This window comes from Lactuca virosa, chromosome 4, assembly GCF_052849685.1.
Source record: "Lactuca virosa cultivar CGN04683 chromosome 4, Lactuca_virosa_CGN04683_v6, whole genome shotgun sequence".
NCBI classification, from domain to species: domain Eukaryota; kingdom Viridiplantae; phylum Streptophyta; class Magnoliopsida; order Asterales; family Asteraceae; genus Lactuca; species Lactuca virosa.
Window position 1 is genome coordinate 412,678,956 of NC_136429.1, and position 14,500 is coordinate 412,693,455.

Below are 14,500 nucleotides of genomic sequence, written 5' to 3' on the forward strand. Positions count from 1 at the left end.
TGGTTTTTCATCACACATGCTCACACATTGATTTACATATTTTCTAGTTAACCCTAGTTTCATGTTCATTATTCCTAGGCATACAATCTTGTATTCACAAAACTATATGAATCAAGTAATCAAGAAGATGTGCATGCAACTTAATAACTTACTTATTAACAGAAAATATTTATCATCAATACATGAGGATCTTTAACAAGCTTAACAATATGAATAACCAAATTAATATTAATCCAACCACTCAATAAAACCATGTTCATAAGATTATCTCATCCAAACAGAAGGAAAAAGTTTTTAGCTCATATCTACAGCAAGTAATAACCTAAAATCAAAATCTAATGATTCAAACATGGTTCAAAACAAAGATTATGATTATTTGCCTTTGATTCTCTTCGAAATTGTCTCTTAGGTTGGAATCTCGAAAACTAAAGCTCCAAGAACCCTTTTGATCTTCAATAATCGCAGCTAGCCTCCAAAAGTGTTAGGGTTTCGGGCATAGATGTTATCTATTTATAGTTTCCAAAAATCAACCCAACTCGTAGAGTTTTTTCAACCAACTCGACGAGTTTTTTCGATAATCCGCGTGTGCGACGTGTACGGCAAGGCATCCTTGAATCGAGAATATTCTGACCAACTCGTCGAGTTGAGGGTAAACTCGTCGAGTTTCTTCATATTTCAGCCTTCTTTCAATCTCCAAGCTTCCAATCACTTAATCCTCTTCCTTTTTCACCCGAGCATGTCTTTTATTGCTGAAATTGAAATATTAAGCTAATTAAGTACCCTTTGTCCATAAAATTATATAAAAACAACAAAATGTATTAAGATAATGAATGAATTTTATAACTAAATAAGCCCATATCAAAATACCCCACACTTGACTTTTGCTTGCCCCCAAGCAAAACTGAATTTTAGCACATCAATGTCATATAAGACAATCCCAATTGAACCCAGCCATTATGTCAAGACCGCAATGCATGCATTTATGTCTAAAATTTTTCCTAAGGACCCCCCTCAATTCTAAATACTTACAATCCTCATAAACACTCGCCCACTTCTTTTGAACATTGCTCATTTTATGCATCCCTCCGAATCCATCCCCATCAAAACTTTCTTAACCTCAAGTCATTTTTGGTTAAATCCCCAAGCATACATATGATAAAATAACCTAGAAAAGAAAATTACAATAAAAATAAATAACTTTATAACTTTTTGCCTTGAATCATCAATATTTAGTAGCTTTTCTTCTATGTATTTCTTCTTTGTCTTCATAGCTTTGTAGATTCTTTCAAACATTTCATCACTTTTTTTTACTCACTTTTTCCACTCAAAACTAAAAACCTAGAAAAACATATGCTTAAGCAAGGGAATTTAACTTCATCCTTTATTGGTTAAAGGCATTAGTCATATGTGCAATGACTACTTGAGCTTTCCTGGATACATTTCTGGTACACGATGCTAAAGATGTTGCAATCCTCAAACTAAGCGAGGTTGTGTTTTTGTCCCATGATTACACTAGAATAAAGGGGGCCACAAATGCACTATAAGGTATGTTGGCTCAACTAAACATTTAGGTCCTTATAGAAGCATCAAACACAATAATAGCATGAAACCCTAATTGCTTACCAAAATTTTCTAAATTAACACTACCATTTTTTTATGCAATTTTTTTTTCAAACCAAGGATTCAAAGGATTCTAATTTTTTTTCACTAAATGTAAAGAGAGAATTAGAACAAACTCCCCTGGGATAGTAGTCGTGAGGTTGATATTCTTCTTATTAAGCTCCATCTTCAGCTGACTTTGGACATGGGAACAGCTCATCCACGCCTTAGATGTCAAATCTCGTGTGGTTATGCTCCAAAATATAGAGGAAAACAATCTTGGAAATGCTCGGAAAATAATCCTTAATAGTATAGCCAATTGCCCTTGTAAAATGTAATCAAATCACCAACTTGAAGGTAATAGAAAGTGTAACTCGTCGAGTACATAGATAACTCGCCGAGTTGAGTTATAAAGCTGGCACAGTCGGGTTTTTCCACAGGAACTCGTCGAGTTTATAGAGAGAACTCGATGAGTTTTCTTCACTGAGTGAACAAAAATAACTCCAACTTCAGTTTCGTTTCTGGATTTTGAGGAAATGATTGTAGCAATATTCCCCCTCATTTTTCTTCAGTGAAAGCACATCCTTTCAGCTGATTAATCACCGAACTTGTAAATAGACTCAATTCTCTCATTCTCCTCGTTTTAGACTCGATCTCACGTTTTATCCCTCACGCTTTATTCTTTCATTCTATCCCTCACCCTATATTATGAAAAGAACAAAAAAAACACCAAGTAACAAAAGGAAAACACACCAATAAAAATCCTAAATTACTTAAAGTTTAAACATCAACCACAAAAATAAAAAGAAAAACACACCAAACAAATAAAAAGAGTTTAAACAAGCCAAACAAAATAAAAGATAAAGGAAAGGATAGTTAGTATTCATTTTCACTCTCTTCTCCTCCTAGCCCACTTCCTCCGGCTCCACCTTGTCGCACATTCCATCTCTCGCTCCAGCTCCTCACATATGGATAGTCGGGCTCATCATCCATCCTTGGAATGTTCAAATGATTCATCACATGGAAAGAATTTCTATGACCATAATTTATGCTTCGTGCCAATTCATCTTGGAATGCCCTTAGTTCAACATTATAAGGGTCCATAGGAAGTTCATCATTTATCGGAATGACGGGAGGATCTTCTTGCATGTGTCCTTGTCTCGGACGAACCCGCCTTCCCGGTTGTTCGGGTGTCACTATTTCATATACCCCGGGAATACCAAAATTGCCCCCGCCATAATCTTCAACAATTCTAGCCCTCCTATAAAGAAGAGGACTAAAAGCGGGTTGTGGCACCATTGTCAATTGATTCCCAACTCTCCCACCAAGGACTCCATATGACCTTGCCAATCTAGTTACGAACATTCCACCACATATCCTTGAAGTTTTCCTATCCTTTACCTCACATTCTGCCAAGTACTTTGCTAAGAAATATGGAATGTTGCAAAATATGTTGGGTGTAAGAATGCACCATAGGAAGAAGACATCTCGGCTTGGTACTTTATCGTCATCCTTTCGCATGTTTATTGAACTTGAGATAAAGCGGTGGATAAGATGGTGGATAGGTGACCGGATACTTGCCTCTTGAGCCGCGGATGGAATATAAACCCCATTGGCAATCGTGTTCCACCATCTTGCTGCATCTTCACCATTTTGAAAATCCTTGTGACAATTTTCCAAAAATATCCCAAAAGCTTCTGTCATAGCCACGTTTTGCTTGTATAAGCCCATTTGTCACGCTAATTCTTCCATACTACATTCTCTAAACTCGCCCCTAAGCATAAAAGTAAGCACACTAGTGTCAAAGTAATTATCACCCCCACGGAATGTGACAGTAGAGTAAAATTCCCAGCACAATTCTTGATACATCGGCTCTTAGAGTTGGAAAATTCTCCTCCAAGCATCACATGTAACCCTTACTTCATCTTGAATGAAAACCTTAGTAAGATAAGGATTCCTTTCTCCCACTAATCCCCATTGTTCCAAACATAACCAATCCAACTCATTTGGCAAATAAAAGTCTTTCTTTTTCAGCTTCTCCAACTTTTTCCTCCATGCCACCAATGTTGCCTTTGAGCGAATTTGAGGGAAATCAAGCCAAGGAAAGCCCCTTTGGCCTCTTTGAGAACCTTGGTTCCTGCTTCTTGACATGATTCTGCAAAACCCAAGTCATAGAAAACCAAACAAACACAGAAAATGTTAAAAAAAAAAAAAACTGCCACACAGCGACATGAACTCGTTGAGTGCATGCACAACTCAGCGAGTTCCGTAACAGGTGCGAAAGAAAATTCTCGGTTTTGATATATAGAACCATTTAACATAAAATTTCACCCATGGGTTGTCTAGGAGAGCAAAATAGGCAAGAATCCATAGATAAAACTAACAAAAACATCCTAATTAAGTCAAAATCTAAACCCTAATGCTCATATGAAAACTCAAAATCGGGTTATTTAAACAAATTGGGGCCATGCAACTACTAAAAATCAAAACTTTAACAAGAATGGTCATAAAAATCTTACATTTTGAAGAGATTTGAAGGAGAAATCACAAAAATTGGAAGACTTTGCTTGGGAGGATTTTCTTGGTTGACTGGAATTGGGCGGGGGGGGGGGGGGTGCCGGTTGTGAGTGGGTTTACCTATTTAGAGTAAAAACCCTAATTTACAGCAATAAAAAAATATTTTTTTCGATAATAAAACACAACTCGTCGAGTTGACACGGGTTTGACCGAAATGTCGGGATTTTTGAAATGGACTCGTCGAGTAGTGACTTGGAACTCGACGAGTTTTTTCCTCTGATTGAAAATTTTTTGTCTTCTTTGTGAAAATTAAGTACCACCCCACACTCAACTTTGCTAGGCCTCCCAGCAATATTTTAAGTGAATTAGGAAGATAAAGACTGGAAATCCTAATAAAACACACAAAAAAGGAATAAAATAAAAGACTAAAAAGAAACAAGAAACAAGAAAGCAAACTTAAATGTCGGGTTGCCTCCCGCAAGCGCTTCTTTTTGAGGAGTCTTTAGCTGGACTCCTTCTCGCCCTACGTTGTAGCGGTCTTCTCCAAATCTAGTCCTTCTTCAATTTCTGCTTCCTTGGGCATGCCTTCTTCATATTTCTTAACCCTATGACCATTGACCTTGAAACTTAACCCATCTTTATTCCATAATTCAATTACCCCATATGGAAAAACATGCTTAATTCTGAAGGGTCCGGTCCAACGAGTGCGTAGTTTGCCCAGAAAAACCTTAAGTCTTGAATTATATAAAAGAACTTTTTGCCCTTCTTCAAATTCCTTATTACCCTTCAATCTTGCATCATGCCATTTTTTGGTCTTGTCCTTATAAATCAACGAGTTAGTGTACGACTCATTTCTTAATTCCTCCAAGGCATTCATTTGCAAGAGTCGATTGGCACACAACTCATTTGGTTCGAAAGTACATGTTTTCAAAGCCCAATAGGCCTTGTGCTCAAGTTCTACTGGCAAATGACAATTTTTTCCATAAACTAATCTATAAGGTGTGGTTCCAATGGGTGCCTTGAATGCAGTCCTGAACGCCCAAAGTGCATCATCTAACTTATCTGCCCAATCTTTCCGATGACTGCCCACCAACCTTTCTAGAATTCTTTTGTGTGCTCAATTCGTGATCTCGGTTTGCCCATTCGTTTGTGGATGATAAGGTGTTGAAAATATATGGCGTACACCATATCTTTGCAATACCTTTGCTAGTTGTTCATTAGCAAAGTGGGTTCCCCTATCACTTATCAAAGCTTTTGGCACTCCAAACCTAGAAAATAATTTCTTCAAAAACTTTACCACGACCCTTGCATCATTCGTTGGCAATGCTTGCGCTTCTGCCCACTTTGATACATAGTCTACCACCACAAATATGTATTTGTGCCCCTTATATGATGGAAATGGCCCCATGAAATCTATAACCCACACATCAAAGACTTCACACACTTGGATGCTTCTTTAAGGCATTTCATTCCTTGCAGAAATATTTCCTGATCTTTGGCAAGCATCACACTCTCTCACATAGGTGGCAGCATCCTTGAAAATTGTGGGTCAATAAAATCCTGCATCAAACACCTTTTTAGCAGTGTATTGCACCCCATGATGTCCTCCTGCAGGCCCATTATGGCAATGCTCTAGAATATCATGGATTTCCTTGCCAAACACACACCTTCTAATGATCTCATTTGCACAACTCCTAAAAAGATAAGGCTCATCCCAGAAATAATATTTAATTTCTGAAAAGAGTTTCTTTTTCTGCTGGTGAGTTAGCCCTTTTGGAAGAAAGTCTCCAGCCAAAAAGTTAGCAATGTCTGCATACCATGGTTCTTCCCCCATGATCACCATTAAGTACTCTTCTGGAAAACTATCCCCAATACCCTTGTTGTCTGCTTCATCCCTTTCTAGATTCACTAATCTTGAAAGATGGTCGGCTGCTACATTCTCCATTCCTTTCTTGTCCTTGATCTCGATGTCAAATTCTTGAAGTAACAACACCCACCGGATCAACCTAGGCTTCGCGTCCTGCTTAGCAAACAAATATTTAATTGCAGAATGGTTAGTAAAAACAGTGGTTTTAGATAATATAAGATAAGGACGAAATTTATCAAAAGCATAGACCACAGCCAATAATTCTTTTTCTGTTGTGGTATAGTTTTCTTGGGCCGGATATAAGGTCTTGCTTGCATAATAAATTGGTTGAAAATGTTTACCAACCCTTTGACCAAGCACAACACCTAAGGCAAAATCGCTTGCATCACACATTATTTCAAATGGTAAATTCCAATTCGGGGCGATAATGATTGGGGCGTTCATTAATTTTTATTTCAATAATTCAAAAGCATTAAGACATTCTTTCGAAAAATTAAAAGGTGCATCTTTCAAAAGTAGTTGAGTTAAAGGTCGAGTTATTTTAGAAAAGTCTTTTATAAAATAATGGTAAAAACCCGCATGACCTAAAAAACTCCTAACGCCCTTCACATTGGTAGGTGGAGGTAATTTAGCAATGGTATCAATTTTTTCCCGATCCACCTCAATCCCCGCTTTGGACACTTTATGGCCTAACACAATCCCTTATTTTACCATGAAGTGACACTTTTCCCAATTCAAAACTAAATTGGTCTTTTCACACCTAGCAAGCATCAAATCAAGGTTAGCAAGACAATCATTAAAAGAAGAACGTAAAACAGAAAAGTCATCCATGAATACTTCCATAAACCTCTCCACCATATCGTGGAATATCGCCGTCATACATCGTTGAAAGGTGGCAGGAGCATTGCATAACCCAAAAGGCATGCGTCGATATGCAAATGTTCCACTTGGACAAGTGAAAGTGGTATTGTCTTGATCATTTGGGTCAATTGGGATTTGGAAATAACCTGAAAATCCATCTAAAAAACAATAATAGCAATGGCAAGATAATCTCTCAAGCATTTGATCAATAAACGGTAGAGGGAAGTGGTCTTTGCAAGTGACATCGTTTAGCTTTCGATAATCGATGCACACCCGCCAACCGGTTACCGTTCGTGTAGGTATGAGCTCGTTCTTCTCGTTCGTCACGACTGTCATCCCTCATTTCTTTGGCACTACTTGAACAAGACTAACCCATGGACTATCGGAAGTTGAATAAATGATCCCAGCATCCAAGAGCTTGACTACCTCCTTTTTGACCACTTCTTGCATGTTCGGGTTCAATCGCCTTTGATGTTGCACTACCGGTTTTGCTCCTTCTTCAAGAATGATTTTGTGAGAACAATAAGAAGGACTTATTCCCTTTATATCGGTGATTTTCCATGCGATGGAATTCTTCCTTTTCTTCAAAACTTTAACTAATTCGTCTTTTTCGGGTTGGGTAAGATCGGACGCAAGGATGACAGGCTTCAGTTCACCTTCTTCGAGGAATGCGTATTCCAAGTGTTCCGGCAAAGTTTTCAGCTCTAATTTTGTGCTTTGTACACTAAACACGTCGAGTTCTGGGAAGAAACTCGTCGATTTTAGGGCAAAAATTTCATCTGATTGCGATTTTTCGTCACAACTCGTCGAGTTATTGCTATAAACTCGTCGAGTTTTCTGTTCAGCACTTCTGATTAGTTCTTCGTATTCGGATTATTCAAGTAGTCTTTCTAGCTCCCTTAGGTCTCTCTCATCATCAAACTCATCTTCTAAAGCTAAAATATGTTCACTTGATTTGTCTTCTTGCCATTCTTCTAATAACTCTTCCAAGATATCCACCGAAAAAGTCGTGTCATCACTAAACTTTGAATGTTTCATGGCTTGAGCAACTCCAAAAGTAACCGAGTCTTCTCCCACCCGAAGAGTAAGCTTGGATTCTTGTATATCGACTATGGCACTAGCGGTGTTCAAAAATGGTCTTCCAAGAATTATTGGCACTTGATGATCCTCCTCCATATCTAGTACAATGAAATCTGTCGGGAAGACAAACTTATCGACTTTTACCAATAAATCTTCACATATACCTCTCGGGAATGTCACCGTCTTGTTTGCTAAGTGGATCACCATTCGGATCGATCTTGGCTCCGGAAGGTTTAGCTTCTTAAAGAAGGAATATGGCATAAGGTTCACACTTGCCCCCGAATTGGCCAATGCATAGCTAGTGGCTAAATTTTCGAATTGGCAAGGTATTGTCAAGCTACCCGGGTCACCCATTTTCTTTGGCAAATTTTTTAACATTGCGGCTGAACAATTCTCATTCAGGACCACTTTGGATGCCTCCTCCATCTTCTTTCTATTTGTGAGAAGGTCCTTTAGGAACTTGGCATATTTGGGCATTTGTGCGACCACCTCGATGAAAGGAATATTGATTTGCAAGGCCTTTATGTGCTCCAGGAACTTTTGGTAGTCTTCATTCTGCTTCTCTTGTCGAGCTCGGCCTGGGAATGGCAATGGGGGCTTATATGGCTTAACCAGCGTCTTATTTTTCTCATCAGGTAGGGAACTCGTCGAGTTTTTATCAGAAACTCGACGAGTTTTTTCCTCTGTTTGCGATTCCATATTTTCTTGGTCTTTTTCTTGTATTTTCTTAGGATCTTCACTTGGGATTGGGGTCAGGGGCGTGATTATCTTCCTACTCCTTATTGTCACTATGTTAATGTGTGCGCCCTTTGGATTTTTCTCGGTATCGCTCGGAAGTCCGCCCGGTGTTCTTTCGTTGAATTGCTTGGCAAGTTGCCCAAGTTGTTTTTCAATATTTAGTATTGAAGCTTGTTGATTCCGGAGTAGAGATTGTTGATCCATCATCATTGTTTGGTGCTCCTTTATCATCTTTTGTTGATCTCTAATGGCCGTGTCGGCATTGTCATGCCTTTTTTCGGAAGCACTAGCAAATCGGGCTAACATAGCTTCAAGATCCGTCTTCTTCTCTTGTACTAGTTCGTCTTTTTGATAAAATCCTCGCGCCTTTTGCCTATATTTCTCCTCCTTTGCCTTCTTGTACTCATCGTAGGGAAGCCACTCCTTCTTGGGTTTTCGCCAATCATCGTCAAATCTATCGCCACTTGAATAACAAACTTGCGCCTTTCGGTTGCCGTTCTCATCAAGATCACAATATTTAGTAAGATGGGGTCCGCTACAATTGTCACAACCCACCCGAATGGCATGGATGGATTGGTCCATCTTTGTCATCCTACGATCCATACTTTCTAGTTTGGCCATCATTGCAGCCATATCATCAGAAACTGAGTTAACCATGCCTCTAGTCGTGTCGTTCCTTGGGTTATGATACTCTCTTGAATGTTTGGAGAATTCTTCCACCAAAGTTTTAATAACGGCTGGTGCTTTCTTCATGAGAGGTCCTTGGGAATCGAGTAATTGCCTAGTTGTGACGTTCACACCATCATAAAAGATGGACACCTCTTGTTGCATGTTCAGGTCGTTTTGAGGGCAATTTCTTATCAAATCCTTATATCTCTCCCACGCCTCATAGAGTGATTCTCCTGGCATTTGCTCAAAGTTGGCTATAGATTTCTTCAGTTTTGATATCTTGGAAGGTGGACAAAACTGATCAATGAACTCTTCACGCATCTTTTGCCATGTTGTAATGGATCCTGGGGGTAGGGATTTCAACCATTCCTTAGCGGCTCCTTTGAATGTAACCGTTAGCATCCGAAGTAAAACGGTATCGCAAGGCACGTTTGGCATGTGGAAATAATCAGCAATGTCCATGACTTCTTCAATATGCTTATAAGCATCTTCGTGATCCTTCCCATAGAATGGAATGTCTTTTTGTTGGGCGGGTATGTGACCCTTCAGCTTAAAGTTGGCATTGGCTGGCATTGCGGGTTGCACGAGTCCCAGCCCGGTACCATCTCTTATGCGCTTCTTATAGTCCCCCATTGGTATGTCGGCCATGTCGGCCATGTCGTCTTCTTGGTCGGAATTGCTATCTTCACCAAACGTGGGTATGTCGTATTCGTAACCTTCTACCTTCTCGTCGTGGATTTTCTCGAGATTATTAGGTTCTTCGATTCCTTTTCCCCTCTTTTGGCGAATAATCGACTCCGGATCTTCCACGGGTGGCACTAGTGTGGAACTAGAGCCTCAGGTCATAAAAACCTGAAACAAAATAGAAAAACACGCGTAAAACGAACAAAAACGAATAAGTAACGAAACTGAAAACGCGACCAACTCGTCGAATTCAGTAATAAACTCGACGAGTTTAATGCAAAAAGCTGAAAACTAAGGAAGAAAATAAAAACTGAAAACAGGTAACTTTATGCAAGATAATCTCACACAAAGGGTCGATAACACTAGCAAGTAAAATAACTATTAGAACTGTTCCCCGGCAACGGCGACAAAAACTTGATGTGTGTAAAACGCACTAGTTTTAATCCTATTACTTCAAACACAAATAAACACACGAAAGGCAGTGTACCTATCGATTAATAGTATAGTTCAAGCAAGTAGGGTATCGAACACAGGGAACGGTAACGATTAAATTAAATACTAATATTATCTAATTAAAACAATTAATAAAATAGGGGGATTTCTCTAGTTTTGCAAGACTAGAAACTTAAGCAATCAATTAGCACTCAAACAAAGACAATTAACAACTAAGAAGAACAAGAAAGGACAACTAGATTCAATGATAAAAGATACTTCTGTTCAGATTCGATTCACTTATTCCTATGGTTGATTTCGTGGCAAGTGCAATGGAACAATATGTCAATGGTTACCGATTCCTAATGTGATTGGGTTCATGTTCATTATTACCAATCCTTTAGTAGACAAGTTAATTCAAATAGTTATCAAGTGATTAAACTAACAAGTTTCCTAGTGTTCAGTTCGTATCAAGTAAGCCTTGTAATAATAGCTAATCAAATTTGTTCAATTCAATCAACTCATATGTGGTTGTTCATCACACATGCTCACACATTGATTTACATATTTTCTAGTTAACCCTAGTTTTATGTTCATTATTCCTAGGCATACAATCTTTTATTCACAAAACTATATGAATCAAGTATTCAAGAAGATGTTCATGCAACTTAATAACTTACTTATTAACAGAAAATATTTATCATCAATACATGAGGATCTTTAACAAGCTTAACAAGATGAATAACCAAATTAATATTAATCCAACCACTCAATCAAACCATGTTAATAAGATTATCTCATCCAAACATAAGTAAAAATCTTTTAGCTCATATCTACAGCAAGTAATAACCTAAAATCAAAATCTAATGATTCAAACATGGTTCAAAACAAAGATTAAGAAAAGAATAATGATTATTTGCCTTTGATTCTTTTCTAAATTGTCTCTTAGGTTGCAATCTCGAAAACTGAAGCTGCAAGAACCCTTCTGATCTTCAATAATTGCAGCTAGCCTCCAAAAAGTGTTAGGGTTTCAGGCATAGATGTTATCTATTTATAGTTTCCAAAAATCAACCTAACTCGTCGAGTTTTTTCAACCAACTCGACAAGTTTTTTGGATAATCCGCGTATGCGACGTGTACGGAAAGGCATCCTTGAATCGAGAATATTCTGACCAACTCGTCGAGTTGAGGGTCAACTCGTCGATTTTCTTCATATTTCAGCCTTCTTTCAATCTCCAAGCTTCCAATCACTTAATCCTCTTCCTTTTTCACCCGAGCATGTCTTTTATTGCTGAAATTGAAATATTAAGCTAATTAAGTACCTTTTGTCCATAAAATGATATAAAAACAACAAAATGTATTAAGATAATGCATGAATTTTATAACTAAATAAGCTCATATCAGTGGTAATCGATTGAACTGTTGGCTAACCAAAGCAATAGCGTTCTGTAATTCTTCCTCGTCATCATATTCAGTGTCGGCTTCATAAGACTGCGGTGGGGTTTGAGTTATGAGAGCAGGTAGTCCACCGAAGTCAGCATAATCTTTGAGCACAGTTGACTCTTGTGCTTGAAGTTCACCATATAACTTGAAGAGAGACAGTGTGTGGATATTCCTATCTCCCTAAACTATAATCTTGGTTGTGGTCCAATGCTTACCCAAACCATTGAGGAACTGGAGATTGGTTTCATGATTGCTACGGACTGTCCCAGCATTTGACCGCTTTGTGACAATAAGATTGAATCTTTTGAATGGATCTTCAAGACTTTCACCAGCATGAGCTTTGAATTTGTTGAAGTCGTTGAGTGCATTGGTGAGCTTCTTGTCTTGAGCTTGCTCTGAACCCTCATACAAATTTTTTAGAACATCCTAGATTTCTTTAGCTGACTCACAGTTGATGATGATGTCAAAGTCGTCTGGAGCTACACCACATGATATTTCATAGAAAGCAATAGCATCACTTTCCATTTTATCAAGATCATCTTTTGTTGGGCGATTCATAGCAGCTTGACTTCCACCTAGTCTTGCTTGAGCACCATCAGCTTGAACAGGAGTAAAAATGGGGACATGAGGTCCTTCTTCCTCAGATCTCCACACATCTCGACCTAATCTTTTCAGATACCTTTCCATTATTTGAGACCAGTGATGATAATCGCTTGCAACAAGTATTAGGGCTCGCTTAGAACCACCAACACTGTTGGAAACGTTAAGAGATAAAGCTTGTGCCATATTTCCTTAGTTTTTTGTTTTTTTTAATATTTAACAATGAGCTTCAGTGGTATAGAAAGCTTTTCAAAATCAAAGTTTTGTTTAAAAAGCAACCACTTTGGCTCGGATACCAATTGTTGAGAGAAAAATTTTTGAGAAACACTTGAACAAACGTCAGTACAAGTTGTAGATTGCGGAAGTAAGTTAATCTCAAAGGATCATAAGAGCTCAACAATAATAAGTTATAGTTGTTAGAGGTTAGATGCGGAAATGTAAGTATAGAAAAGTAAGGAAATATAAATGAAAAGAAGTTATATATCAAGTAAACACTAAGCTGATTCTTAACGAGGTTTGCAATCAAACCAAGTTAGTTCACGTGATCAGCTTAAAGTGAATGAAGTCTCAAAGACTTGCTCCAAAGGAGATATAATAGTTTGATCTGAGTATAAGTTCAGTAAGATCTCGAGATAGAGAACAGTTTAGAGAGTAATTCAGAAGTGAAGAGAAAATGAGATATGTATTCATTCATGAGGTTGAGTGCTCTATTTATAAAGACACAAGAAAATACATAGAGAATAAACAAAGACTAAACATCTAACTTCCAGTGACAATAAGTGTTCACTGGGTAATACATTGTAAGAAAATAAGTTAAAAGGAACTAAGTAACTAGTCTTTGTTACAGATAAGGAAACTGCGGTTGACTTCATCTTCTTAAGGTTGCAGTAGTAAGAGTAGTTGCGGTAGATAGAGAGATTGCGGTAGACAGGAGGTTACGGTAGTAAGAGTAGTTGCGGTAGATAGACAGATTGCGGTAGACAGGAGGTTGTGGTGGCCAAGTTGAGAGGGTCACTTCTTGTACTAACACCTCTCTTCCGAGAAGGGATAATTCATAAAATTGTTTCATGTACTTCGATCTTCCCACTCAAGACTCCGACTAAATCGATCTTCCAATCACTCCACATGGAAAATTCTACATCTTCGCTCCTCTTCTTCCGAATCATGATCTACAAACTATCATCAGGACAGAGCAAGAGAGATTGAGATTGTTCTACTCTATTACCGCATGTCCTCATAAACAAGTGTGGTCTCAGAAGCGAACCACCAAGATCATTGGTTTCTGAAACAAGGTTCAAAGTAAATTTGATCTTAATTACATGTTGTACAGATACTACATCTCTCGGAACAAGGAAGTAACGATCACTATCGCGGATGTTGGCTTTCCATCTATCAACCTTAATGATATTCTCATAATTGCTGCTCACCTCCGAGATCGCCAATCCAATCATTCGAGCATCAAATCTTACACTGCTGCCATGAACTTCTTGAAGGACTATGTAGCTGGATTTTGCAGGTCCGAAATTGAGTTCGCACTCTTTCTAAAACAGAAAATGTGTTGGAAAAGATAACTTATGAATTGCCTGAAGATCAAATCTTGGCAGAAGGTCCCATTGAATAACCTGAGCTCGGATATGTCTATCTAAAACAGAAGACCAACTGAAAAGAATATTTCCGAGTTCTTGATAAACATCTCATTCCTTCAAACATCCTTCAAAACTGAGTTGACTGATTGCTAAGTTCACTTAGGGGAGATTGTTAACACATAAGAAGTGAACATATAGCAACCCAAACCAAAGAAGATCCAAAGTCAACTCAAGTCCGAGATGTGAAGAGCTCTGAAGTCCTTTTATATCCGAGATGAAGATGTTTTGAAGTTTGAGTCTGTACAAGCATTATATGATTTTTGTCTTTAGTTGATGTAACAATTCTTAGGAAAAATTCAGTAAATATTTTAAGTGTCAGAATTGTCAAACACTTAGTTATAACTAGTCCTTAGAATATTTACTCG

The 14,500-nt window shown here is 38.1% G+C and overlaps 1 non-coding gene across 1 annotated transcript; it reads left to right on the plus strand.

Moving 5' to 3' along the window:
• Positions 1 to 9,497: 9,497 nt before the first annotated feature.
• On the plus strand, positions 9,498 to 9,604 carry LOC145110455 (small nucleolar RNA R71). Its single transcript, XR_013709833.1, has one exon. It is a non-coding gene; the product is annotated as a small nucleolar RNA R71 (small nucleolar RNA).
• The last annotated feature ends 4,896 nt before the right edge of the window (positions 9,605 to 14,500 follow it).